Raw genomic sequence first — 24,648 nt, forward strand, 5'->3', positions numbered from 1 at the left:
CACCTCTCTCACAGCCTGACCTCAGACATTTGCTTCAGCACTAATGGGAAATCTCTCACAGGTGCTGGTTGTGTTTTACCATATTATTATTCTGGCAGAAGCAGACTGTCAGTGAGAGCCCTCCTACCTGTGCACTGCTTTCGTGGGAGAGACGAGAACAAGGCAGTGGGAGGCTGCACTTAAATTTTGCAAAAAAAAATCTTTTTTTACCACTGGTACTCTAATATGAATATGATGAACTAGGATTGCCTCTTCCTTCCCTCAGCTGTCAGAGCACATACTCTGTCTGAAATTCATGGGGACAGGTGGCACATTTGTACATACAAAAGTAAATAATTGGGCTTATGCCATCGGAGATCCACATGTTGCCTCCCACATGTAAGCTGTGCAAACATTTCCTTGGAACCTGTGAGCCAAGGAGCTGACTGTATATCAGGCATTTTTCTGAACAGCCACAGCAGAAATGCCTTTTTTTTCCCACAATGTGCTGTCATCTTTGCTGCTCTAATGCTCTTTTCTTGAGAGCCTTTTCCCAGGTTCTTATACCCACTTATGCACTCTTATTAGGTGGAAGAGATTGATTTTATGACTCATTCCTGGAACTTCCTATCTTCATCAGAACTGTAAAATGTTGCTCTTTAATGTTTTTTAAAGTTGATGCCACTTACTGGACCTGAAAATGTTTTTGTCCAGCAAGGCTGATTTGAGAAGAGACTTAGGACCAAGGATGTATAATATGGACCCATGGCATTTGCAGAAATCTTACAAAAGAGAAGTACCACATTTCTTGTCACCCCACTAAGAGCAACTTTATTCTGCTGCCAAGAGGGTGTAAGGGAGGAAAATGAAGGTGGCTTTTCCAGCTGTGCACCCTAGAACCTGACACAGGCTTATAATTCACACCCAGTGAGAGATTCTCCTGGCTCCCCATCCCATAAATGTCACCATTGTTGCAGTGTCTCTGTAAGCATCTCAACTTATCTTTCCTTCAGAAATTACCAAATGGCAACATCCTGTTCCAGACTCAGGATATCAGAAAAATGAACCTGACCTGGAACCTGATTTACAGTGGATCTCAGCTTTTCTAGGGTGCTAAGCCAAAGTATCAGGTCTAAGCACCTTCAATTAAGGAAAATTTAAAATCCACCTCAGAAGATTACCGGTAAAGCCAGTTTCTGTTTCAAATCACTGTAGGCATGTAACTTTTGTTAGTGAGATAGATGAGTTTCCATCATTTTGCAAGAGGATCTTGAGCCTCAGGTGCATACTAGCAAAACAAAGCCATAGATCATTCACAGCATTTAATCTAGACTTCTGTTTTGTGTTTATTATTGTCAGTACTGATGGCTGTGCTTCTCAGGAGACAGGATGTGAGGCAGGATAGAAAGAAATCTCTTCTGAGCTATCCACAAAGACTTGGGTTTCCTCTTTATCAGACTCTGAAACTCATTAAGAGAGAGACAGCAACTGTCTGTGGAATTTCTGTTTCAGAAAAATTATTCAGACCATCTCAATAAATTCATCTCAGGCTTTCAATAATAATGAAGTTTGTTTCTGAGCCTACATTAAAAATGCCACAAATCCAATCATACCAGTTTTAATGACCCTAGTCAAGGACATTTCTCAAGATTTTCATCCAATACAGACATGTGAGGCATCACACTGGCTTTTGCAATTGAAAGCTCTTTGTCATTATTATCCAAAATCTCCATTAGTAAAAAAGCCTATCCTTGATCCCATTTCAACTTTAATCAGCTACACTTTAAATATGAAGAAAATCCAATCCCTCTCATCTTGTCATTATGGGAGCAGATACTGACAGCTTAAATGTACAGAGAAAAATCAGTGCATCTATTAATTGAAAATGCCACTGCAGTAGATCATTTTTATGAGCCATGAGACATCTTGAGGATCAACTGCAAAGAGTTTCTCTACCTTTCTCTGGCATCAGCTTTAGTAGCTCTGTACTGCATCACCGGCAACCTGGGGATCCAGGCATTTTTGATTCTGGGGCTTGGTTATTACAGTTTTAACATTTGTAGTGAGAATATGCTTTTTTCACCCAGTGAAGCTCCAGTGCCTTCCAGCCATCTGTCATTTTGGGATCCAAGGCTGGAAGCAAGAGAGATTTAAGGAATTTTCCTCTTAAGGAATTTTCCTCACTTTCCTCTTCTTGTGAACCCATCAATGCAGTAACCCATTATAAGTGAGTATCAAAAGGAAAATATCTACCCCAATTTCAATCCAATTTAAAAATCATTAAAAGGATGTTAATGTTCAATATTTTAAAATACTAAATTTTTAAACATCAATATTTTTATCTTGGGTTTGCTGCCAATTTTTCAAAAGAATGGAGACTTTCGATAGTAACTGACTGAGGGGTAAAAGTCATCTGCAGTGTTTTAGGTGGATATTTTAGATTGCACAAAGTCATTGAGGAGAAATAGACTTTTGAGGCCCTTGCCAAAGAAACTCAAACTTGCATTGGGAGTGAGCATCTAGCAGGAACGTGGTACTACTCTGGGGTGTACACCTTTCCTTCCAACAGGAAAAGTATATGCTGCTACCAAATCAAGTAGAAATCCTTCTGCAGAGCCTGGAGCTTCAGGTCAGGACATCTACTCCTCACGTGAGTAGAGTTTCCAGAGCATCCAGAGTTTCTCCTGGTGAAGCCAGTGGTATGAGACAGCCCCTCCCAAGACAGGAGTCTCTGGAGGAACTCAAGGCCTTGCTATGGATGGTAAGGGAGCCCAGGGTGCCTAGGCTGGATAGGGAACACTGGGAAATAGATGAGGAGATAGGGATGAATCTAGAACCAGCATGGGAATCCTGAAGGACACCACAAACATGACCCTTGCACAGCTACAGATTTCCTCTGGCCCAGGCAAGGCCTCTTGAAGGTTTTTATCTCCAAGCTGTGATATGAATATGGATCTAATCTGTGTGGTGGGATGGGGGAAGGAGGGAAAGCAACCTTTCGCATTTTTTGTCCTTTTTATCTTATTTTTTCAAACTTTTATCTTGATCTCACTTTCTTAGGGCAAACATTTCAGAAGTGCTCTGAATTATCTTCCCAGTGTCTCAGGTCTCACAGATGAACCCCCATTGTACAAATAACCCAGCTGTCATTAAGTTCCTTCGAGGGACCAGGCCTTCAGAAGTAAATAGTGCCAAGAAATGTTGTTTTGATACAAAGCTACTTTGCTTTTCTGGGAGTATGGCAAGGTACTTTGCTGTCTGAGTATCCCAAAAGGTCTGTCCAGGAGTAGCACAGCCTAACCTTAGAAGAAGTTTTTCATTCTAGGCTGTAGCTGAAAATAAAAAGACAGTGCAGTAGAAAAACTAATGCCAATGTCATCTCAAATGTTACTGTCAAAGACTGTGTCAGCTTTTGTTATAAAAATATATTATCTTTCTCTGAACACCTAGTGGTTTTCTGTCTTTTTTTCCATTGCAATTGCAAAGGGCTTCTGCATGGTTTTGTTTTTATGATGTCTGAAGATGGTTGGGGAATTAAGCCTGTAATTGCATTGCTAACAAGTATTTCTTCGATACATTTATTTTTCCTTGGGGAAAGAGACTGTTAGGAAGAGAGTACACATATTTCGGCAGCAAAAGAGACAGCTGTGACATTTGGCTCCTAAGTTACTACCTGGATATCATTTTAATTGTTTTCTTCTACTAATAAAATATAGTAACTTTACTGCATTAGTTCCTTTATTACACTTCCAACATACATTTCATTGTCATGTTCTTCCTAAGTATATTTGGGTCATGAAGATACATAACAATACATTGAGAGCCAGTTTGTTAAAAACACAAGGAGTACTGCATTATTTCTCACCGGTGCAAAACTAATTGGTTTTTCTCAGCTGCTGCATATATATTTATTTTCCATTTTATCATCTCTATAATTGCAGTTTGAATTAGGAAAAGGACAGAGCGACCTGGCAAAAGCAGTTGGAGGGACAATTTGTGTTGTGCTTCCCAGCAATCAGGATTCTTCAAGCCTGTTGAATTGCAGTGGGTGTTGAAACAGTGCTCACATCCCTCTTGCCTGGGCCATACTGGCCATTGCTCAAACACTTCTTCTTTCTTCCATGACTTCTGAAATTTTCTTTGCAATAATGTGTATTTCTGGGAAGAAGGAAGCCAGGGCTCACAATTCAAATGTCCAAGAACACTGAAACTTTAAAGAAATGAGATGTTTTTTGCCTACCCCCTTTCCAGCTTCTGAGTATGTACAATGCACGCAGGGCCCAGGGCCAGGACAGCTGAGCTACAGTGTAAGGGCTCCCCAGGCACACCTGAGCCATGGCACAGGGATGGCATACCTGAAAATTCCTGCTGGGAGCAGGTAGCCCTCTTTGCTTTGTCTCCTGGAAATTGCTACTGGGTAAGATTTTCTTTGCAGCCACATATTTTCTCTCTCTTTTCTGCTAAAGAAAACCTGAAAAGTCCAGTATAAGTTCAGGGCTGGGATTTCAAAGACTGCCACTCTTGCCCTGCATTGTGGCAAGCAGCAATGTACCCAGAAGAAAGGGATCCAAATGGGACACACTGGCTGTACGTCAAGGCAGACAACACACAGGGATTCTGCATCTGGCATCTCAGAGGGCAGCACATCTGTGATCCCCAGGCAGTGCTCACCTGGACTCCCAGACAACTTGAAGGGACATCAGCCTTACAGCCTGAAACTAACCCTGTGGAAAGAGTTGAAACACTTCTAGTTTAGAGAAGCAAAGCACACTAGATAAGCTATAACTTAAATGGCATTTTCCACACATGCATACCTTTGAGCTGCCTACCATAAGTCTGTTTCCTGCCTGGATTCTCTGGATACCTTTTATGTGGTGCATATGAAGCATCTGGAAATTAAATGAAGAGTTAAATAATGGCTCTCTTGTGTATGGGGCGCAGTAAAAATTATGCAGAGAGTTTTTATAACTTTTTTAATATAATAAATTTAAAGAGACTGAATGCTGGTTTTATGATATGAGATTTCCAGATTGCTCCCAAGTCAGTAACAAGCTATTCATAATCTTTTATTATAGCATTGTCATGATGACTGTAATCAAGTCCCTGAGCTACCTGATGATACCAGGGGTAGCATCAAGCTGGTGAATATGGATAGGTTTTCATTTAATAGGACATTTAAAGACTCTGGCTCCTGCTTTTTTGTAATATTAAAACTCTGTTGATAAATTTGGATCTAGTTTTCTCTTTAAAAGTATTTGGGTTTTGTAGGTTTCTGTAAGATACCAATGTATGAGCTGATTCAGTAAAATACAAGTTTGTGTCCCTACTAGAACAAACTTCTTTGCCAGCCTTCCTCTACTGTCCCCCACTGTCTGGGGTTTTCAAACACAAATAAAAATTTGATCTAAGCAAAATCTGTTAGGAAGGCATTTAAGTAAGAGCATGCTGATTATTACAAAGGTTGGTGGCACTCACCTGCTAGGCTTTTTGGCTTTTTCTGGCATATCAATACTAGAGCACTACAGCATCAGCTGGACCTCAATTCCTGCAGAGCATCTGGGCTGACTTCATACCAGGGGCTGAATCAGAGGATTTCCTTTGATGCCCGGTTTGTGTGTTTTAACATTCTGGGGTGCCATCTGTAAAAACAGGCCTTCTGTTAGGGTTTGCACACATCAATAAATTAAGTCATTGCTCCAGGTCATCTTGTGCTAGTGCTGTACAGACAGCCGTGTGTTACAGCCATGAGATTTGCATTTGGAAAATGTAAATATTCTCCTCTTGCTAGCACCCAAATCAGAAGAACCCTTCCCCCATTTCAGCCCCATGGCTGGGCTGCCCATTCCTTTCCAGCTTACACAGCCTTCTCTTTAAGCCTGCAGTGATGGATATTCCTCATGCAGTCTATTTCTGTGCTTAATTACTTTTGCTTTTAGAAAGCGTTTCCAAATGCCTAACTTAAACCTCACTGTAATTTAAACCATTATTTCATAATGGCGAATTAATTCCTTCCCTTCCTACAGCTACCTTTTCTATGTTAGAAGCTGCAGTCATGCCTCTCTTTTTCTTTTAGCAAGCAGTTCCAGTTCCTTTGGGCTGTTGTTTTGGACTGTTCTGCCCTGGACACTCACCAGAGGCTGGATTGCTTCTGAGCATCAGTAGCTGGGCACAAGTTCCAGCTGGGGCCATGCCAGTCCTGAAAGAAGAAAGATTTCCACCACGTGTCACGTAGACAAAATCCTGCTTATAAAACTCAAGACAATGGACACTGGAAACAGTATAATGTTACATACCTTGTTACATCTTTACTAAGTGCCCTTTCCACCCAAACAGCTCTTCTCCTTTTATACTGGTGCTTATTCTATTTTGGCTATTGAATATTTGAGGAGACAATTGCCACTACCTGTGTATAAATATTTTTCACTCAATCTATTTGCATCTTCTATTTTTTTGGTTTGTTTATTCAATCTGTCAAAAGTATTCTGTAATCCAATCCTGTTTTTCAGTCCTTCAGGGAACACTTTCCAGACTGGGATCATCTGAAAAATTAATAAACACATCCTCGTGCCTCTGTTCATAGCAATAATGAAAATCCTGAATAATGCTGGTGAAGGACAGACCACAATAAAACCCTGGCTTAATGAATTAAAGTGCATGTGTACACAATGTGCAATTGATTTAGCACAGAACTCACAGATGGGGATGCCTACCTGTGGTCACTATGGTGATGCTGCAAGTCCAACAGAAGCAATGACAGCACATTGCAATAAGGAAGTTACCTTTATTTTCTAACAGGAGTCTAAATGCTTTCCTGGAACCATGTTTTGACCAGGGTAATAGATACTGTCCTGGAAAAAGTCCTCAGGACTTAATTTTTAACACCTGTGCCCAAGAACATGGAGGTATATTGGTCTGTATCTGTTATTTTTCTGAGACTTTGCCATTCACATTTGCCACATGGAAAGACTCAGGTCAAGGCCTTGAGAGGGGGTTAATTGTGGAGATTTGGTAGCTGCAGATCCACACCAGTAACCTGCTGAGTGCTGAGAGATGTTCCTGCTCGTGTGTATGAGGCTTCCTTCTCCCTGAAACTCACAGGGCTCCTCACCTTATCTACAGGGTCTGCAAAGAAGTTGATTTGTTTCAAAAGAATTACACTTTAAACTGATATTAAGAATCCTTTATTTATTTTTATACATCATGAATTAGGCAAAATAAAGGAAAAAAAATCTCCTAAGCACTCAAGAACTTTTTCTGTTGAAAGAAGTAAAAGAAAACAAATTAGGAATTGCTATGAAAAAGGTGTTTTGCTTTAGAAAAAAAAGTGTTTCAGAAAAAAGTTCAAGTGGTCCTATGCAATGTCATGTTATCTGCCTCTGAAATCCCTGTAATGACTTTGGCTGTTCTTGATCAGCAAACAACATATAATGCCTTAGTACATGAAGGGCAGCAGTATCAAAATGAAAGAGCAATCACCTTTGGAAGGCATCCAAAGGAACAGGAGGGAGTTCAGCTGAGGGCCACCAAGATGCTCAGGGGAGAGCACTTGCCCTGTGAGGATGTGAGGACAGGCTGAGGGAGCAGCACTTGCTCATCCTGAGGAAGAGACAACTTGGGACATACCTAAAAGTAGCTTCTGATGCCCTCAAGTTCATCAAAGAGATGAAGCTTTGCACAGCTGGGTGCCTGGTGGGAGGATGAGAGATAACAACCATAAAATGAAAAAAAAAGAAAGAGAAATTCAGTCTGGATATGAGCAGGAGGACAGGGTAGGGAGCTCCTTAGGTCCCTTCCAGCATGAACTTTTCATGATCCTGTGAGCTGTACACTGCCCAAGACATGGCTGTGATTTTAATTTCCACTTTGAATCTCCTCATTCCCTTCAGTCGGGATCGCATGGAGTCAAATACGTTACTTAGTGTTTTTCATGGTGTATAAATAGTCTGAGCAGCACCCACTGAGGGAACACTGGTTGTAATGTAAAAGTAAACAGCCTGCTTTGAGAGAGAGAAATACATCATGCAGTTTGAGGAAACATCTGCAATTAAAATAATCACTGTGCTGGAACATGGCACTTATTCAGGAAGAGCCGTAGGTAGGGAAAAACAATTGTAATACATCATTTTCCTAGCACCCAATCTACAGCAGTTCTACACCACAGATCTGCAGTTTAAAACTTTCAAGTGCAGTGAAAGATTATTTATCTGATCTATATGGTACAGTTCAAATGTCTTGTGATAAAAATGAGCTATTGATCTGAGGAGATTCTAATTTAGATCTGCTCACTTAAAAAGAGTAATAAACTGAAACAGTCTGGAAAGCTTATGTTTCAAATGACTTATCAAGGAGTCAAAAAATTTAGTAGCCTGAGCCAGCAATAACTTTAACAGTAGCCAGAGTCCCAGATTTTACTGAGCCAAGTTTTCCTGAATTATTCACAGAAGTATGTGGATAACAGTTCTTTCTGTTACACTGATGTCAAGAGAAATGCTCAGTTGCAGTAGATCTTATGAAAATACATGAAAAGTAAAATACATTCTGGAGAGTTCAAAATGTAACTGTAGCAGTGATAGCAAGTAATAGCTTTTCAGGCATAAAGTGTTAGTAAAGTATGAAGAGATCAGCCCCATTTTCCAACAGATTTTGCACTGGTGAAACTTAAGATTTTGCCACGGATTTGGTGAGATTTCTAGAAAAAGCTTGATTAATGTTTTGTTGCTGAAAATCTGACCAAATAGGTACTTTGGCCATCCAGTTCTCACAATCACACTTTGGTTTTAACTGTCTAGCCTGTATAGCTCTGTTTTTTCAATGAAGTTTATGAAATGAGTATGCATTTAGTGTAATCAAACACTATAAAGGTGAATGTAGTAATTGCTGTAAGATTGCACTCAATTTTCAACAACTCACACAGGCTGTATCCTACACAGTTGTGTGTACTGTGCCATACCCCCATTAGCAACCTGGATAACAAAAAAGCACAGATGTCCTCAAATGTGAAAATAATGAACAGACAGGAACTAAAAGCACTTGAGAGTGTTAGAATTTAAAACAATACTTTGGAGAAGTGATCTGAAGTCAGGAAGATGGAGAGTGGCATAGACAAGAGCAAAAACTACTACACCTGGAAAGGAAAAAAAAAACGAAAAAGGAAAAATAACTGGGCAGCAGCACAGCAGAAAAGATAGCTACAGGGAGTTGTAATGTAAACATAAATTATGTCATGCTGTTGCCAGAAAGGCACTTTAAAACCTGGAAAATGGACAGTAGCTCTCCTCTCATCAGCACTTCTGAACCTTGACAAGGAGTGCCATGTCCTGGTTTAGATGTCACGCATCCAGAGATAAAGACCTTTGGCTTGATGATAAGAAAAGCAACACTTTGAAAATATTTTCTGTAGAGCATGACTGAAATAGAATAGGTTTGACTTAGATTAGCAGACTGGTAGAGAGGCAGAAGAAAGGTGATATTGCAGAGGGTGTGCAGAGAAGATGGACAAGCAGCAGATTAGGACAATTTGCAGCAAAAGAGAAAGCTGAGCAAGAAACTGTCTAGTTAGAGGAATAGTTATTCAATGGAACAGGTAACCAAGGGCACAAATGTTCCATCACCAAAAGTTTTGAGAAGAGTTTAAAACAGGTATTAATTTCTCCTTCAAAATGCCCCCTACAAGGGGAGACATGACCTCCTAGCTCTTAAGTAGAATCTCATTAGTAAGTTAGAGGAGTCCCAAGCAAGATGGCAGAGGAGATTGCAAGAGATCTTACCCAAAGTTACAAAGATGGACTCCTGAGATATGAAGGATACATGTTTAATTATCCATGATAAGATTTGATTCAATTCCCCCTGTTGGAAGACTGTTTAATCACCACATGATACCTATAAGCTGGCAGAAAATATTTCTTACAGATCCCACTTCCAGTAAAGTAAATAAATATGCACTAGCACAAGAGCTGAAGTCCAAAACAGGAGTATCAGGAGTAAGATGGAAGCTATCTTTGCTTTCTATGAAAAGGATACTCAAATAGAGGTGAAATTATGTTTTTCTTTGTGCTGAGCGTGTCGGGGGCTGCTCTATGCAAGTTCTGCCAGTGCCCCAGGAGCATTGCATCACTGTTGCAGGGACACTCACAGAGCACTTGTTGAAACTAAATAGATCTGAGGGGTTGTTTCCATGGGGTAATGCTCCAATCCCTCAAACAGCATGGTTGGTTACTGTCCAGATGGTGATGGGAGTCTCTGCTGTGAGAGTCCTTTCAACAGCATCTTCAGCTGGACCTGGTGAGGCTCCCCAAACTTCTGCTCACATTTTATGATCCATCTGGGCATTGGTCCTGCATGGCCACTCCAGCACATGTATGGTCTGTTTCTACTGATAATATTAAATTATGCACAAAATATGTATCTCAACTTTGTACCAAATGCTGAGCTGTATGCCCATTTCTGCATCTGCACAGCTTCCACTGTTTACAAGTATCTTACCTGTGCACAGTCTGGTCACTTCTGTATCAGAAACTGCCTGGGTGAGTCATTTGGATGGCCAGATTCCTGGCCAGGATAATCAACACATCTAACAAATATTGCCTGTCAGTCCATCCAGGCACAGTAGAAGCTGCCCAGGGAATCTCCAGGCCAGTCTGACACTTCTGGATGGCTCCTGCAGCAGGTGCCCAACAGCTCTGCTGTGCAGGGGCTGGAGCTCAGGCAATGCCTTCCTTACAAGGCAGTGTCTTGCCTTGGAACATTCCCTTGTTTCATGCATGCAGCAGCTCTGGGACCAGGAATTAAGGGTGAAGTCCTGCACACTCAGGCCAATCCTCAATCCCCAGCTACAACACACTTACAGCTTACAGTAGGAAAACTTGAATTTCAAATTTAGGTGTTGTGTTTGACTGAAGCTCCATGGCTTTTACCCCACATATACTCACAGGGCAAAGGGCACAGCTAAGCTTGAGTGGAGCCCTGGGTATGCTGAGCATCTTCTGCACCAATTATCACCTCATTAATTCCCACGGCAAAAGAACACATTCTCTATGCTTTCACTACTTGCCATGGTAAAACTGAAGGTCTTTGTTAAAGTCTTCACTCATGGACATATGTAGAAGCACATAAACCTGATAAGATAGCAAATTAATAATGGCTTGACTGCATCAGGAAGTAATGGAATTGTTTAGTTTAAATTACTGCTTCAGGGTTGGTAGATGAGACCTTTCATCTCCCTTATGCAAACCAAACCTCCTGACCCAAAAATGATGTCTGTCATTAACAAGCACAAAGCCCTACTTGTATTTAATCCTTGTACACATTTCTCAGAAGGCAGACTTTAATACGTCCTTGAAGGTTCTTTCCCCATGACTTTTCCTACATATGTAGTGTAGGTAGGACAATGATGGTACAAAATTCAGTTCAAAACATTCCAACTCCTACTTTGCAACCAGCCATGTGAGAGCTTTGATACTTTTCTTAGCATTATCTGTGCAATTAAGTTAAATGAATTGAATTACCTGCAAATGAAATGGTTTCACATCATGACTGGTAGCTTCAAAATAAAGGGCCACACTGTAGTTTGGAGGTTTGGATGGGAAAAAGATAAGAGGAACGATATTTCAAGGTGGGGAGAGAAGAAATTTGCCATTTTGTTAGAAAATAAAGGATTGTCTGCTTTGAGGAGGTAATTATAGGTTTTTGGGTCTGAAACATATTCTCCAGTTCTTGCCTAGACACAGAGTAGAAGCTTTGAAAGAAGGAAGGAGATCTGCACTGAGAAAAATTCGGAGAATCAAAGGTCAAGTGTTTGGCTTTGTACATAAAATAAGATAGCTAATTTCTTAATTTTTTTTCCTAGTTAGACAGCAAACTAAATAGTGGAATAACTTTCCTGGAATTACTTTTTCATTTACAAACCAGAATCCAAGTCCCCTCTTGGATGTAGAAGTGTGAATGTATTAATAGTTTGAGGTCAGATATCATATAATCATAAATCATAGACTCATTTGGGTTGGAAGAAACCTTAAGTATAATTTAGTTCCAGCCCTCTTGCCATGGGCACTGCCATGGGCATCTTCCACCAGACCAGGTAGCTCAGAGCCACATCCAGCCTTGCCTTGAACACTGCCAGGGAGGGAGCACAACATCTCTGGACAGCCTGTGTCAGTGCCTCACAACCTCACAGTACAGAATTTCTTCCTGATACCTAATCTAAACCTGCTTCTTTCTGTTTGAGGCCATTTCCCCTTGTCCTGACAGTACGTGTCTACTGTTGGCCCCCTTTAGGTGCTGGGAGGTGCTATAAGGTCTTCCTGGAGCATTCTCTTCTTCAGGCTGAGCAATCCCAACTCTCACAGCCTGTCTCCACAGAAGAGGTGCTCCATCCCTCTGATCATCTTCATGGTCCTCATCTGTACTCACTCCAACAGCTCCATGTCCTTCTTCCTCAGGGCCCCAGAGCTGGATGCAGCACTGCAGGTGGGGTCTCAGAGAGCAAAGCAGAGACGAGAATCCCCTCCCTCACCCTGCTGGTCACATCATGTCTTCAGAAACATCAGTGACAGCTCTTCAGAAGATCTAATTCCTAAAGGAGTTCATTTCATAGCCATCCACTGGGAAGTGCAGTGAACACAAGGGTGCATGGCTAAGACTTTTGGAACTGAAATACACCAGGATAGCTCATGGGGATGAAATTCTGAGGATTTGAGTTTATGTAGCTGTAAAAGCCAAAAAATGTCACTGGTCTTCTCAGGAAAACATTTTGAGATAAAAGAAACCTGATAGCATTGTAAGAGAAAAACCAATTTGGAATCAGGAAATTGCCATACTTCAGTGGATACTCCAGCCGTATAAATATCCACTGGCTGCTGGAAAGCTGCTTTTAAATAAATGGAAATAACACATTTTTGCAGTATTTTAAGGGAAAAAGAATCTCCTTTTTGCCAAACAGACCTACTCTTTATATGAGACTAGGGGATTTCTACAGCTTTCAGCATCACACCATCTGAAGGAAGGATTATATTTATAATCATAAACACAAAGAACCCCAAAAATGCCACTCTGCTTCATACTCAGGACTTCACAGATACAACCAGAAGAGAACTCCAATGCCCACTGGAAATGACTATACTCATTCCAGCTATTTCAGTGGCCTTCAAATCAGAGCACAGGAGCACAGGCTGCTTGAGTCGAAGCACTCCTCTTTTGTTACACCACTGTTTGGTCCTCACACTGGATTGACAGTGCTTTATGCCTCACATGATGCTATAAATAAAAAAATCTCTTGAATGAATCAATTAAATTAAAAAAAAAAATCGTTGCAACATGTGACAGATAGATGCTGGTAGTTCCAATAAGGGTGGACAGGAAAGGGGTTAATGACCTGCAGGAAAGCCCCTGAAGGTGCCTCCAGCCACACAGGCATCTGTCCTTCAACCCATCAGGGGTAGTCACAGCAGCAGGACTGGGTACTATAGAGACAGAGACTGAAATATTAGGCCTCTTAAAGCCATATTCATTAGCAGTCACTTCTGTGGATTTTCAGAGTATTTGGGATGCTAGCTGGAAAAATACAGCTAATTTTCTGCACACGAAAAGCCACTAGATTTTTTTTAAGTGCAAAAATACCAGTGTTGTTACTTACATAGCAGGAAAAAGTCATGTTATTTTCCACAGCTAGTAAAGGGGTAATAAATACTCCATGAATAGCAACCAAATTTCCAGATTTAAGGAGGATTTGGGCTACTTCATGCATGAAGGACACATGCACAAGATACACACACATGGTTGGGTGTCTAAATCAGCCTGAATTATTGTAAATTATTTGTAGTAAGAAGGTACCCAAATGCAGTGTATTGAACTGCATTATTAATTTGAACTGAAGTATGCTGGGTACCTGTCCCATCTCCTGAAGCTCCTACCTGCTTGCACTTGTGAGCTGTATCAACACCACTCTGTCATTTGATTAGTTGTATTTAGTCAAGGGGTGTTTCATTTGTGCCTTATTTTCCCACTGCAAACTAAATTTTATTCTTATTAACAAAATGCTACTCACTTGACATCAGCACAGTAATTCCAGTGCAAGAGGAAACAGGCTGTGTTTACACTCACTTTGCTGCTGATTATTTAGACCTCATAAGGGAACTTGGGAAAAGACCAGGCAGTCTATCAGCTTTTAACTTACAGGCTATTTCACACTTCATATGCCTTTTCTCTGCTTTCAGAACTGTGCTGCTCAAAAAGGCTTGTCAAATTCCAGTGACTTTTGCAGCTTGTGCTCAGGCTGCCTGTGTTAGTTCACTGAGTATGGATTTCCAATACCTCTTTTACATTTTCATGTTTTTTTACAATTATACATCTCTTCTATCATTATCTGGAATAGCCAGATGACAATTTTGTTCTGTCCTAATTGCTGCTAATGACTTATTGATGTAAGCAGTTGCTTTCTATCTCTTACTGCCTTAGAGGTATTTATATAAAGCTCTTTAATGCAGTAGCAGGAGAAATATTTCTTGGTGAGAGCTAAGGTCTGGCATAACTTTCTTGATTCTACTTCAGTACAGATTTACTGAATACCTACCAACATGGTGGAGGTCAAAACACTTAGAATTATAGGTCCATTCCCTAAGTGTATTTTTGTTCATAATGAGTAAGCATGTCACTACAGAACGTGCTACAAAAATGTTACACAAATAATATACCCTACTCTGTGCCTATTGTGTTCAGTGTTGGGATTCAATGTTACTGGCAGCATTATAAGTGGGACAAGCACTTTCATGGCCACAAGTGGCTCCTGTTGAACTGCAAAACTCCACCAACATCACAGAATTTCCCATCAGATCACATAAGGCAATAAGTGGGTCTGTGATATCTAAAGCCATTCTTATTCAGGTCCCTGATTTGGGATTTCTGGAAGGCTGTTATCTTTCACAGAAGAGAGCTCCTCAGTGGCAGCCCTACAGAAATTTCCAGAGCTTCTCACTACTTGCCCACAAGTCCTGCTGTTGGTGCAATCTGTGTGAGAGGTCCTGACTGCAGGGTGATGTCTTGGAAAGCTAAAATCAGACTTGTGGAGGATCCAGCACATCACCACAGAAAATCTCACTTAGGCAATCACAGGAAGAGTGAATACAGAAAGTAAAGCAAGAATCTGAGGCACTCAGTCTAATTAATGCTTGGCTGGACACATGTACCAGGGAACTTCTTGATTTTTATTCCAAACCATAGAATAACCTCTGAAAATTATCTCAATAAATGAAGAGGTGACAAATCAAATAGAACACAATTTTATGCTCTTAAAAGGAAGAATACATTTTCTGTTTGCAGCATTTTAATACTTAGGAAGGAGCTCTTAAGTTATCTTTCATATTATTGGTATGGCACTGTCTTGTAAAAGTGTTTCTAAATAGTTGTCTCTACTTCTAAAGAACAGTGCTAAAAGTAGATATCAAAACAGTTAAACTCACTGAATGGTTAAGACAGAAAGTGGGGTTTTGGCATGTACAATTGGAACTTTTGTCAATTTTGCAAACTATTCCATTTTATGTATATTTGTATTAATTTCTGCAATTAAGCACCTCACACAACATACATTTAATGCGGAATTTTTATTTATCAAATTTGACTTTCATTTTTAATTTATGGGTAATTTTTTATTTTACCTTTGTATTTCATTAAAGGCAAACTCTTGTAACTTTAAACTCTTAAAATTCTTAGGTTTTTTCTTCAAGTTATATTTAATGTTTTAATGCTGGTTTAAACAAGGACAGTAGTGGCATCTGTCAGAGAAATGCTGCCAATAAAATTCAGTGCATTTTTTTCAGCAGACACTATAAAACACCTTTGACTATAATGTCATTCAGAAACATGGTTGTAAAAGATGCTCATATCTTCCTGTTTACTCTCACCTTGAGATTTATCATGATGGAAGTTAGTGTCATAAGAAAATTCAAGGTTGTTTTCTTCCAAGCACCTCCTGTAAATTGCACTGAGTAGCAGGAGAGAATTGTTTTTAATAGTGTAAGAAACAGGAAGGCTAATTTTGGAAGCATTTAAAATATTCTGCCATTGAATATTATCCCTTTCTGTCAAGCATGTGGTAGATACTCCTGACTGAAGCAGAAGGGCACAATCAAGTTCAGATTATTTTAAATGCAGTGCTTGGTGCTTAAACCAATTGTGTTAATAAAAGAACAGGACAATTATGAAAAAACTGTCCTTGTTTTTGGAGCAGCTTTGGCCTACAGATGCTCACTGATGTAAATCTTCCATAGAAGAGGCACTGTTTAACCTCAAGCAGTGGAAGGTAGAAAGAGAAAATTGTCTTTTTGTAGTCACCTTTGTCCTAGACGTGGCATCCACTGAAACACTCCGAGGGGGACTGGTGCCAGCTGATATTTGGAGTGCCCGTTGAGCCCTTGCAAAGGCATACACATAGCAGTTTCCTCCTTTCAGCATGTTCTGCCTTCCATTTCTGAATTCATCCTTTGTTGCAACAAACATGTCATGGGTTGGTCTTAGTTTGGGATGAAGACACCCAAAATTAGGTGTTTGCAAGTAAATGTCTGCATGTGAACTTGGTGCCCAAATCACTGCTATAATCAGTACCCTCAGGGAGGCGCAGACAGATCAAGCTGCCAACCTGGTGAGAGCTGAATCTCTCTACTGACTCTCTCTATGTTCCTCAATCTAAGAGTAGTTAGGGTTCTATTCAGTTGTGCCATGTGCCATGGCACATGTGCCATTTCAGATTACCTAGGACACCCACACAGCTGGCAGATACAGCCATGACCTGCAGGTGAACCATCTGCTTCTAGAATTGCAGCTGAAGGCCAAATGAGCATCTCAACAAATTCACAAGGGCATCTTGAAAAGCACTAGGCACCTATGTTTAGGCACCTGAATCAAGATCCTACATTTAGACATCTTAAATTAGATTCTCGGTCTTGAGCTAAATGCCTGCACTGCAGAGGATTTTTGAATCTGAGTTACCCTTAATCACTAAAGAAGTCTGTAAGAATCACATGTTCCTCAGCGGGACGTAGAGACCCCTTCTGTAGTACCACATTATGGGGAGGACCTTTATGGATACCAAATCTTTCCATGTGGAAAGCACTGTTGGTAAGCTTAAGATGCTAAAGAAATCCAGTTGCAGAACTGGAGAATTAGAGTGGCTATATACAGTTTCATCTGCTCACACAAAGAGAGGATACTGACTGTTTCTTTTAAACTGAGAATTAGATAAAGTATCAATGTTGCTGTTATTTTAAACAGTCTTAATGCATTTTTTCCAATTAGATGAATCAGTAAGTGGGAAAACAGGTTTTCAGAGCACCTTTAGCAGAATACTGTTAGCATAATAATTAACACCCAGCAACCCACATATTCTCAGTGAATAAAGGTTTACTGAAACAAAATGCATAAAAAATAGAAAAGGCCTATTCAAATCCCAAACAAACAGAAGCTTCTTTTTTGCCACAGGAACTGAGAGATAACTAGCATCTCTGAAAATTAGTTCATTGATTTTGACAACTACATATGATTCAGGTACTTCAGCCTAAATGATTCTAACCTTACTGGTCTCCATAAAATATTACCATGGAAACAGAAAAAAGACATGTCTTGGATTCTTAGAAGTGGCAAGATAGACAATTACTCTGATTAATAAACTTTTTGGAGGTCCATTTCAGTACTGAACCTCTACTGGGTCATGGCTCAGATGGACAAGGAAATGCACTGGATCTGTTGAATTGTCAAACCATTTTTACTGCTTTAAGTATCTTATCTTTACCCTGATTTCTTCTCCTGACCTCTGTTTTAAATCTTGGTAAGTCCCCAAAGACAGCAGAACCCAAGTTTCAGCCTGGCTGTGGTTACAGACTTCACCCAGGATCTTTACCTGAGAGCTGAGAAGTTGCAGTCAACCAACTCTCTACTGGCATGGGTTGTTGAGGTTGTCTTGACTCCAGAATCAGAAATCATAATCGTGTCTTCAGCCTTCTTCACCAAAAAAGAATGAAAAAACCAGCAACTACTTCCTTTACTTAACCTGCTGCTTCACTTGTTTCCCAACAGTAACCATGACCCAAATGAGGAGGTCAAGGTGACCAGTTTCCCCAGCACAAAGAGCAGCTGAAGGAAAGGTACCTTTTCTTCCCAGAAGGTTTTGTGGTAGGAGCATTGCAAACAGTATCTGAGCAGTCATGTCTCTCTGTGTATGAATGAAACACAAGCGTGTTTCTCCCTAATGTGTGGTGAGCCAATATGTGCATTTATGCAATGTGTGCTGAAAGCACTCTGGGTTTGGTGAGTAGAAAATCTCCAGTAGGAGTCATGGTTGCTCCATGAAACAGGAAAAGCAAGGTCACACAAAGCTCACTGCCTTCTCTCACACTTCAAGAAGATGGAAAGTAGCCAAACAGATGAGAAACATGTTGTGTGGGAGTGTGCAGCACATTTTCAGACAATCTTCGCAGGTCTCTCGGCCATGGCATGAGTGACGTGAGCTCCATGCCCCCACACTGTGGAGCTCTTTTGTTGTCTGAGGACACTGTCCACCTCCCAGCGTACCTATTGATGGGGACCTGGTGAACCTGCTTCATGGTCCTGCTTAGATCTCATCCTTTCAATAACAAGGATTTGAAACTTCAGATATTTTCAGAGGCCCAAGGAACAGACGGGCTTGGTGCAGTTTTGATATCAGACCTTGGGAGGAGAGTTACTTCTGGTACGTGAGGGGGTGGTGAGACATTTTAAGTAAGTAGTCAGATGTATTCCTGTCTTCTTGAACCTGCACAATGACATTAGAAGAAAGAGTGTTAGGAGTGTGCTTGAAAAGGGAACACAAGTTTTTTAAAACTTTCACAGAAAATAGTCCATAAGGAATTCTGAAAGTTAAAAAGAATTGAGGGAAACTGTAGGGAAGATTTGTGACCTGAAGAGAGAAAACGAAAGGAGGTGAACTTACTTAGCCTTTGAAAGCCAAAGAATATTGCAGAATGGTTAAAAGTGTCTATAAGAGAAGGATATCAGATAACAGCATGATTTTAAAAGAAATAGCAGGTCATTCCTTAACAACAATATCAAATGGCTGGAGGCTGAAGTTTGAAAATAAATTGAAGAATTAATTAAACTGCCAGCAAAAATAATTGAAAATAGAGCAATTCCATTTGTTTTCCAGATAAATGACTTTGCAACCAAAAGTTTTCTCTGTGGAAATGTGGATGTTTTTTATTTATTTTCTGTACAAATTTGCTGTTCCATGGTTCAACTTTTACTGGCATGTTGCCCTGCTGGCATGAAGATTACATTTCTTATTATGGCCTGTTGCAAAAAGGTCTCACGATATATATGGCTTCTCAACAAGAAAGGGAGAGACAAGTATAACAGAGTATGGAAATTAATCAGATTTGATTATGGTGAGTTTGAGAAAATCACACCTCCTGTGTTTGGAGTTGTTTTCAGAAGCATTCTGAGAATCAATTACACTGATTTCAGGATTCAAAATAATTAAAAGGGAGGGAAACATTTTTTAAACAACTCTAGTTAGTACATGCTAGCTGAATAAGCTCATGATTAAGTATCTGTTGCTCAGACCCCTCTTAATCAAGATTTGTTATCTCTTTAAAATATGTCTTCACTTAGTTTCTTTCATATACATGAAACTCTGGTTGAATATAAATCCTTACTCTTGAAAACTAGGCAAATTTTAGGCAAGTCTATCTGATTTTCCTTGAATTAAACTGTAAATAATGGAAAACTGTAGAATCTATTTTTTTTTTTTTTACATCTACTTATTGATGCCAACTTTTCTGTCAAATATGCTTCTGTAAATATAATAAAAGAAGTCTGTATGTCTGATGATATTTCAAAAGTTCACACAAAAAGAGCAGGAGGACAGGTCAGATGAACTTTATGGAGCATAGGTCAGTTTGCAAAATTAAAAAGAAAAAAGAGAAAGAAAGACAATAAAGAAAAGAAAAAAGCAAAGTTCCATAGAGAGAAGGGACCAGCAACATGGAACCCTGGTGAGGTCTGTCTTTGCTGAAGTTCCTTCCCTTGCACTATTTAGGTGCCTTCTTCGACTTGGTTCCTAGTAACGCTCTAGGTAAAAGTTACACAGATGGCAGAAATTTGCTAAAAGAAGAATTTACTGTCATTCCTCCCATTAATAGATGGGAATGTAATATTCATTAAAAAGATTCCAGACTCCAGTCATCCCCTAATGATCATGCAAATTCTCTCATCGATGCATAATAGAACAAAAGAGATCTGTGCATTAGGAATTACTTCTACCACTTTCCATAGCATTCATTAAAATGCCATCTTTCAAACAACATTTTGCAGAAGTTACTTATCAGATTCGCTTATGGGACACATCAGAAAGAGGAGGAAATGGCAGATGCTTCCCTGCAATTCTGCTTTGTTTTTCTTGGCTTAGCTGGACTTCGATGTGCCCCAGGTAAAATACAGCATAAAATATTTATGCTTGGTGTTGAACTTTATTTCTGCAATATAAACAAAACATCAGGATTTCCTTTAGGATGTGGGAAGATTTCATGAAAATCCTTGCAGACCCAAGAGGTAGAAAACAGCAAAAAGAAAATCTGTGCTACTTGTGCCCACACTCTCTTGAGCAATGACAGGAAGGTATCTTTAGCTGAGGTGCTGGTTTGTAGTGATTTTTATGACTTAGGTTGCTTTCCATAATGTTTTTACTTACATTAGTACAGATCTCTCTCAAAAAAAATTTTTTTACATCATATGCCCTGTCATCTGCCCATAGTCATGGACAGTAGTGAGAAAAAGCTGCAGTGAATTACACTTCAGAGGTAAATATTGACAGAAAGAATCTCAAGCCAAAGTTAGTCTGGGAAACTGGGCTGCCATTAGGAGGGAAGGATTAAAAGGATGGACATCTGAAATTTAGTCCAATTTAGGCTCCTGCTCTGAATTGGTGTCAGGATGCACTTTCCCTTGACTACACAGGGAGCCCACAGACTAAACCTGTAACATAGGTAAGGTGTATTAAAACTCCTTACACTGACCAAGATCTCTCCTCTCAAGTGCATTTCAGCTATTACTTGCCTGGGATAGCTGTGAGGAAATCATATATGATTGCTGCTTTCCTCTGCTGGAAAAACCTAAAACTTAATTCACCACGAAATAAGACCATGAGCTTAAATGATAGCTAAAATGGCTGTGAAGCTGCTCAAGTTTTGTGAGAAGTGAAAAATCCATGAAATGCCTGAAGGAGGATAGTAAAACAGTAGTCCCCTGATGGTGTGTCCTTCTGGTCAGTGTACCATGCACAGGGGTTAGGAGAGCATCACTCAGGTCACTTCACACCAGGAACAACCACCCACTTAGGGCTGACCTGATTGCTGTAAGATGTCTAGAGCAGTTCAGTGAACAGCAATAATATTTTTTAGGTGAGAAATGCAATGTAAACCCCTTGACCTTGCTGTGCTTATCCACCTCTGAGGATAGGAATTTCATTTTCTCTTTGTTTGTAACAGCATGAGGGAAAATAACATGGCAATCCTCACCTGGATTCGTCTCAGGTGAGGTTCATTTATCAGGTACCAAGTTGCTCTAAAAACAATTCAACTTCAACATAACATAGAGTCAGTTAGCATTAGATTTTTTGCTAACTTTCTGTCAATGTATGTGAGCAAAAGAACATTTCAATATCAGGGTTTTTCTTTATCTGATGATGACACTATTTAAAAGGGAGCAGGGTTGAGGCGAAGAATACAAAGTCACGCTTGAGTAACTTTAATCATTAAGAACTTGCTCTTTCATAATTGGCTAAAAATCCTCCCATGTTTCAGTTGTTAGTTCAATGGATTAACAGCACAAGGACACTGACCTGCCATGTCTTTTCAGGAGGACCTTGCTGAGTGGAGATCCAGGAGCACTGAGCTCATTATGCATCCTAGGCAGGGAAGGATCAATCCTACTTCAGAGAGGGAAGATGGAGAGCAGAAAATGTCGGAGAATTAATGGAAAGGCACCTTTTTTTCTTCTTTCTTTCTTTCTTTCTTTCTTTCTTTCTTTCTTTCTTTCTTTCTTTCTTTCTTTCTTTCTTTCTTTCTTTCTTTCTTTCTTTCTTTCTTTCTTTCTTTCTTTCTTTCTTTCTTTCTTTCTTTCTTTCTTTCTTTCTTTCTTTCTTTCTTTCTTTCTTTCTTTCTTTCTTTCTTTCTTTCTTTCTTTCTTTCTTTCTTTCTTTCTTTCTTTCTTTCTTTCTTTCTTTCTTTCTTTCTTTCTTTCTTTCTTTCTTTCTTTCTTTCTTTCTTTCTTTCCTTTCTTTCTTTCTTTCTTTCTTTCTTTCTTTCTTTCTTTCTTTCCTTCCTTCCTTCCTTCCTTCCTTCCTTCCTTCCTTCCTTCCTTCCTTCCTTCCTTCCTTCCTTCCTTCCTTCCGCCACTTCCTTCCGCCACTTCCTTCCGCCACTTCCTTCCGCCACTTCCTTCCTTCCTTCCTTCCTTCCTTCCTTCCTTCCTTCCTTCCTTCCTTCCTTCCTTCCTTCCTTCCTTCCTTCCTTCCTTCCTTCCTTCCTTCCTTCCTTCCTTCCTTCCTTCCTTCCTTCCTTCCTTCCTTCCTTCCTTCCTTCCTTCCTTCCTTCCTTCCTTCCTTCCTTCCTTCCTTCCTTCCTTCCTTCCTTCCTTCCTTCCTTCCTTCCTTCCTTCCTTCCTTCCTTCCTTCCTTCCTTCCTTCCTTCCTTTCTTCCTTTCTTCCTTTCTTCCTTTCTTCCTTTCTTTCTTTCTTTCTTTCTTTCTTTCTTTCTTTCTTTCTTTCTTTCTTTCTTTCTTTCTTTCTTTCTTTCTTTCTTTCTTTCTTTCTTTCTTTCTTTCTTTCTTTCTTTCTTTCTTTCTTTCTTTCTTTCTTTCTTTCTTTCTTTCTTTCTTTCTTTCTTTCTTTCTTTCTTTCTTTCTTTCTTTCTTCCCCCCCCCCCAAACTTTAGAGTCTCTAAAGTAAAAAAAAAAAGGAATCTGTGTTAGGTCTGAAAGTAAGACTAGGTGTAAAAACAGCTTGTAACATTTTAAGGGAAAAACATCACTGTAAGAATTACTTTGGCTTGTTAAAAATTTTGGGGAGAAAAGAAAATACAACCAAGCAAGCAATGGATTTAAACCATATCAGATTTGGGAAGAAATGATCACTGCAAGAGCTCTTCAAGACAGGAAATGCTTTGCTGAGTAAATGATTTACATCCACTCCTGGTTTCCACAAGTAATAAAAGAAATCTGATTTTCACCATCTTCTTGCTGCAGTTTAGAAAAGTGGAAAATTATGACAAGGTTTTTGCTGTGGGACACCAACAGGGCTCTTGTGGGTCAGCACACCCCTGTTCTCTGGACCAAGAGATAAAGCTGAGGAAGTAGGTGGCTCTAATCTGGCAGTGCTGTTACAGGGATCAAAGTCAGTCTGGTTGCTGGCTTCCATCAGCCAGGGCCCTGTACTGCAGATTAATCACCCTACAAGAATTAAACTCAGAGAAAGAGTTTGACCAAAGCTCTGCAACTCTAACCCAGTTCAATTGCAGTCAATTTTTAGTATACCCATTTGCAGGATCAGAATCTTTAAGCTAGAGACAGCTGATGAAACAGTTCTTCAATTGGTAAATGCATTTGTATTAAATGTTTAGAGGACAATTTGATTGCATTTTTCAGAGGGAAAAAGTCCAGCTGCCTTGTTCTGACTGTGTTAAAATGCTTTTTGTATTTCTGTTTAAAATTTATTCAATAAATTAGATATTGCGCATTGTAGGCAACTTTTTTCCTAATACATGGCATTATGACAATTGAAAGGTTTTGCTGTTTTTAACTTAAACTAACTGAAATTTCACTGAATGGGAAGTTTCACCCAAGCTGACTCTAAGTTTTCATTTAGAATTGAGAATAATGACAGGGAAGTCACTATTTCCTAGAGAACAACAATAAACCCATGGATTTTCATCCAGGTCTACCACTAACAATAATTGGAGAGAAACTGGGGAGAAATTTGAAAGGGATTTGAAAAAGGAAGCAACACTCTCAAAGCAATAATGTTTTTGACATATTCATATTAGTATGATAGCTCATTCTGCTTTGTCAGACACTAGGTTGATAACCTAGTGGAAGGCTGCTGCCTACTAAAAGATAAATTTTCTTATCTAGTATATACAGTATTTTCATCCCTATTGCCTATTTTAGGGTTTATAGCTTGTCTTCAAATCTGAGTAATGCCAACATATACGAAGCCTCAAACTGAATTCCTTACTGGAATTCAAATTCAGTACCTTGCCCATCAGTGTTCCTGGTGTAGAGTATGGTGGTATTCTGCTCTGATGCTGGCATCCAAAAATTACATGGTTGTATGTAACTCAGACAAAGTGTCATTGTCACAGGAGATAAATGGTGTCAAAGGATCTACCAAAGGTAGACATTTACCACTGACTTCCATTTAATCAGGAAGATTAAGGTAAGTAAATACAAATCTGTTATAAAAACAACCTCTGAAATGTATTGTGTTTTTGAGGAAAAGTACAAATATCTTTCAAGCAAATCCAGAACTGTTTTGAGAGCAAGAAAAACAATATCATTGGGTGTCACCCTGAAGATTGGTTTTACCTAGGTACACAGCAAAATTCCTGCTCTAAGGAGGGAAACTATATAGATTTACAAAAGACTAGCATTTTGTAC

At 39.7% G+C, this 24,648-nt stretch overlaps 1 long non-coding RNA gene across 1 annotated transcript; it reads right to left on the minus strand.

The window, feature by feature from the left end:
• Positions 1 to 4,805: 4,805 nt before the first annotated feature.
• Positions 4,806 to 22,026, minus strand: LOC118683987 (uncharacterized). Its single transcript, XR_004979752.2, has 4 exons — positions 21,836 to 22,026; positions 17,864 to 18,754; positions 5,455 to 5,618; positions 4,806 to 4,868 (listed from the first exon to the last, which is right to left on the minus strand). It is a non-coding gene; the product is annotated as an uncharacterized LOC118683987 (long non-coding RNA).
• Positions 22,027 to 24,648: the final 2,622 nt, after the last annotated feature.

Source organism: Molothrus ater, chromosome 1, assembly GCF_012460135.2.
Source record: "Molothrus ater isolate BHLD 08-10-18 breed brown headed cowbird chromosome 1, BPBGC_Mater_1.1, whole genome shotgun sequence".
NCBI lineage: Eukaryota > Metazoa > Chordata > Aves > Passeriformes > Icteridae > Molothrus > Molothrus ater.